We start from the raw sequence: 5,669 nt of genomic DNA on the forward strand, positions 1-5,669 counted from the left end.
TATGGGGTCCATTCACCAAGCTGCGGGGAAAAAGGGCCCTGCGCTAGTGCTCAAGTGAACGTGTCACTAATGTACTCCCAGCATTCAATGGGCCATTATGTCATCATTGGCCAAAAACCTCCACAAATATATTTTTATACTTTTTTTAATACTAAAAAAAAAATCACATCGTACTCATCCAAATATGTGAACAAAAACCCCAAAAATATATAAATAGAGTGACTTAGCTTCTTGTTTGATCCAGCTGCATAACTCCCGGTGACATAACTCCTGACGGGGACCCGTTTCGCCCTCCGGATTTTTCAAGCGAGATAGTAGATGCGCGCTTTGTCATCTTTTTCAAAACAAACTTTTTGAAAATTTTTTAAAAAATATTTCCGCTAGTGCCGGAAATGGTGCATGCTGGGGGTTGAACTACCGCCAGCAACCGCGTTGGGCTGGCGGTAGTTCCGGGTTGACACACGGTAATCCTTTAGTAAAAGGGTCCCTAAGTGCAGAAGCAAAGCATCGAGCCTCAAAAGCAAAAAAAAAAAAAAATCCATTTATCTGGTTTGAATCCTGTTTAGCCTTGGCATGATTTTGTGCAGATTGTCAGTGCATTTCTTGCTAAGAACAACAAGGAATCAATAGCATTCCCTGTAATAATCTAGTCCTCCCGGAGTCTGAAAGCATTATCACTAATCCCCCGTGGCTCTGTTCTACAAACGGTGAAGTGAACGAGAGCAGACTTTAGAGAAAATTCTTCAACCACTCACAGAGCACATACGATTGTTTTTTTTTAAATTTCTCGTAATATAAATAAAAACAAGAGAATGAGCTGCAGGCACTGTTTCCCTGTCTCCAGCTAAAGGCTCTATTATCTTTTAACGTCAAAGGGTGGGGGGATGGGGGAATCACTTACTTAGGTCATTGAGATCTATTTTAGTCGATTCTGAATCAAGCAGGATCCTGACACAGGCCAAGGTTTGAGGCACGGAAATTATTTCATAGAGAGGGAGGGGCCTTGGTGCTGGTTTAAAGTTCTGGCCTTGTGAAAATTAAAGGTGAAGATGGCAAAGCCTGTAATGGCCTAGCAGCAGAGGTGGAGGAAGTCATTACTGTAATGGATTTTGGGCATGTTTGGGATTTAATGGCCAGGTAGTAGTGGGAAAAGATTGAAAGGTTTAAAAGACATGAGGTAATGGGGGAATTGGAAATTACCGCATATGGGAATTTATATGCAGGTCTTGACAAAATGAGCAAACCTCAAGTGGGCAGACTGGATGGACCCTCTTGGTATTTATCATTTAAGGACTTGCTAACCCACCTTATCTGGGGTAGAGGTCAACATAGTAACATAGTAAATGACGGCAGAACAAGACCTGCATGGTCCATCCAGTCTGCCCAACAAGACAAACTCATATGTGCTACTTTTTGTGTATACCTTACTTTGATTTGTACCTGTCCTCTTCAGGGCACAGACCGTATAAGTCTGTCCAGCACTATACCCGCCTCCCAACCACCAGCCCCGCCTCCCACCACTGGCTCTGGCACAGACCGTATAAGTCCGCCCAGCACTATCCTCGCCTCCCACCACCAGCTGGCTCTGCCACCCAATCTCGGCTAAGCTCCTTAGGATCCATTCCTTCTGAATAGGATTCCTTTATGCTTATCCCACGCGTTTGAATTCTGTTACCGTTTTCATTTCCACCACCTCCCGCGGGAGGGCATTCCAAGCATCCACTACTCTCTCCGTGAAAAATACTTCCTGACATTTTTCTTGAGTCTGCCCCCCTTCAATCTCATTTCATGCCCTCTCGTTCTACTGCCTTCGCACCTCCGGAAAAGGTTCGTTTGCGAATTAATACTTTTCAAATATTTGAACGTCTGTATAATATCACCCCTGTTTCTCCTTTCTTCCAGAGTATACATGTTCAGGTCATCAAGTCTCTCCTCATACGTCTTGTAATGCAAATCCCTTACCATTCTCGTAGCTTTTCTTTGCACCGCTTCAATTCTTTTTACAGGTCAAGGCAGTGTACCAACTAAAATATAAAGAGGAAAGAACTGTGAAGTCCAAAAACAGGATGGCACTCGACAGCGCTTTTTACGAACCTGTGTGTGAGATGGTCAGTGGCAGGCCCCTATCTGAAACAGTAATAAGAGTAACCGGGGATCCAGACCCACGATGCTTTGTGAGAAAGAAAAGCCGCTGTCGTTCACCGTGTGACAAAACCCGATCTGAACAGCTGTGGAGGAAACCAACACGCAGAGATGTGGAATCACTGTACATGACCCTGAGGCAGGCAGAGTATCACCGAAACACAGTGCCGTGCCGGGTCTTTTTCATGTGTGCTGCGTCAAAAATAAACTTTTTTTTTACTTACACTTGCCCGCTGAAGTCTGTCAGCCCACCCCTACTCCTTTCTTTTTGAACATTGTTGTTACCTAGGGTTTGTTTCCCATTTGTTCTTTTTGTGTGTGACTCTTGACATCTAACCAGCAGCAGATTCAAAATGATCTAAATATTTTATTACAGTTCAGATCGAAGAGATAAAGGCAGGCTATTGCACAATGCAGGAGCCAAATAATAAAAGGTACTATGTTTTGTAGCCAGGGACATATCTGGACTTCAGTGGTGGGGGGGGGGCCAGAGCAGAGGTGAGGGGGCGCATTTTAGCCCCCCCCCCCGGCACCGCCGACCCCCCCCCTGCCGCCGCCAGCACCACCTCCAACAAGTTTGACCTCTCCCTCGACCCGCCTTGCGATCTGCAGGGCTTTGTTCTGTTTCTGTGAGTCTGACGTCCTGCACGTTGTAAGTGCAGCAGGACGTCAGACTCAGAAGAAACCAAACGCAGGAAGAAGACTTCGGCTGGCGGGGGTTGGGGTCCCCCGCCAGCAAAGGTGCAGACGGCAATGGCGGGGGGGGGGGTTGAGAGGAGCGTCGGCAGGGGGGGGGTCCAGGGCCAAATTTACAGGGGCCCAGGCCCCCATAGCAGCTACGCCCCTGGTGTAGACCATTGGCTCTCAACCCAACCCTTGAGGTACACCTAGCCAGTCAGGTTTTCAGGATATCCATAATGACTATGCATAAGATAGATTTGCCTGTCAAGAAGGCACTGCATGACCATCTATCTCAAGCATATTCATTGTGGATATCCTGAAAATATGAGTGGCTAGGTGTGCCTTGAGGACTGGGTTCAGAAGCACTGGTGTAGATAGACTCAAGCCAGCCAGAAGAAGGGTACGATCATTTAGTGGAATAAGCAAGGGAGAGGAGACACATGGAACTGTGAGGTTTGCTAAGTAAGCTGGGGTTCCCTTGTGTTAAACCTTTAAAAATCAAAACTGTGATTTTAAATTGAATACAACAGTCAATCGGCAACCAGTGAAGTCAAGGTAATAGTGGAGGGTAGGATCACATCTTTTAATATGGCACAAAAGGTGAGGCGCTGTATTTTGTAAAGTTTGCAGTCTTCTACGGTTGGTTTTAGAGATACCAGGGTAAATGATATTGCAATAATCTAAGCATGAAACTAACACAGCGAGTTAAAGAGTGTGCAATGTAGGTGTGCCAAAGTATTGTTAAAAATCTTTTTCAGTTGATGCCAGATGAAAAAGCCTGATTTAACAACATTTGAGATCTGTTGAGTAAAGGAAAGTTGTGAGCAGTGCGTGTTTTCTAGCAAAAAAGGTGCCGGTACTCAAATGCCAGACCACCCTTCAGGGGTGGGGCGATCACTGAGGGACCCACCCCATAATAGCCAGGCCCCCTGCAACCAGTCACAGAATCTATGAAAAGGCAGAATTGGTGTGTAGAACCTGAGCTTTTTTACTAAAACTTGGGGACCATGGGTCAATTTCAGCAGACAATGAAAAAGGTGCCGGTACTCAGTACCCCCTCAAAATAAGCCCTGGTTGTGAGTCACTAGCAATCCCTAGATACCTAAATAACTCTACCAGTGGAACAGGTACCCCAAAGAAACAAAGACCTGAAGTGGGTCTGAAATTGTGACCAGTGATCCAACAGGCCATACATTCAATAACAGGTGGTTAGTCTTGACCAGTTTCTAACACCATCAAGTCATGCCTGCAATAGAGAAAGGTTAGGGGAGTCATGCGTGGTGTAATACACCATTCAAATGTCATCTGCATAATAACATGTGCTGATGTTAAAGCTCTGGATTAGTATGGCTAAAGGACTCAAGAAGATATTGAAAAGAAGTCGAGATAGAATTGAGCCCTGAGGGACACGACTTGGCAAGTCATACAAAACAGATGAAGCCGAAGATGTTTTACAATAAAAGAATGATTTTGTAAGAAAGATACCAACCAAGATGTCATCTATGTGGGACAACACTTGACAAAATGTATTTATTTGTTGCATTTGTATCCCACATTTTCCCACCTATTTGCAGACTCAATGTGGCTTACAATAATACATCCTAACAATCGTCAATCAAGAGTAGATAAAACCATTGGTTACATAAAGAACAAGTGTAACATAATGGATAAAATCAATTCAATAAATCAGAAAACAGACTGATTAAACAATTCGAAGAAATGAATTGAGAACACAGCAACAATGATCTTATGATGAGAATACTAAAAGGAAACTTTGAGACAATCTTTTAAGGAGAGAGGGAGATAATGGATTGTGCAGATGGGCAGACTGGACAGGCCATTTGGCCTTTATCTGCTGTCATGTTTCTATCAATGCGTGGTATGACTTTCCTGATATGCCTCTATGATGAATACCATAGCGTGAACAGAAGAGAGGTGAGTATAAGCCACAGAAACCCTATACAGCATGTGTTCTAAGAAACTGCAAAAGAGCAAAAAATAAAATACCTGAAGAACAAGGAAATGACATTCTCTCTTGCGGTGTTTAGCAACATATGGGTGCCTTTTCTACAGCCAGATGCTGGGTGCTCAAGGGCATTGAATTCTCAAGGACATGTAATTCTCTCTCACTCTGTTCTATCCTAAAACCTTCTCTTCATCTGTATTATAGTTTCCAGGTGGTCTCCCTTCTAGGTGGTAATGCTCTGGGTTTTTTCCAATCCCACATATTGTCAAAATCCAAGTAAACCAGCAGCCTTGTACATGAAGTTCTGTGTCTAAGTCTTGCAATATATTGTAGTATCTGCATGCAGGTAAATTACTGGGGGGAGGGGGCAATATTTGGCATGATTTAACTGGGTAGGAAGGCTCCTTCCCAGTTAAATAACACTGCCATCTCACGTGATATTCAACAGCACTTAACCATACAGCACTGCTCAATATCTTGGGTGACTGCTGTGGCATTACCCAGTTAGTGCCGGAGCAGTCTGGGGATGGAGCAGTCTGGGGAGTCAGATGTTACCTAGGGCATCATTGATATTCAGTGCTAGTATCTAGATAACTATCTGGGCAAGTAGGACTGCATACATAGCTATCCAAGCAAGTCAGGACTGGGTACAGGCACTGAATATCAGTAGTATCCAGATACTGTCAAGATTCTTGGCATCACCTTTGACTCCAAACTTTCTTTCAAAATCCATATTGACAACATTCTGCATAAATATTTCTTTGTTCTCCACAGGATCTGATCCATTTGCCACCTTCTATCCCATGATTGTGATTGCTCCTTATCTCCTTGGTCATACCACATCTTGATTATTGGAACTCTCTCTTCATTGGCCTATCCC

Source organism: Microcaecilia unicolor, chromosome 13 (genome assembly GCF_901765095.1).
Source record: "Microcaecilia unicolor chromosome 13, aMicUni1.1, whole genome shotgun sequence".
NCBI lineage: Eukaryota > Metazoa > Chordata > Amphibia > Gymnophiona > Siphonopidae > Microcaecilia > Microcaecilia unicolor.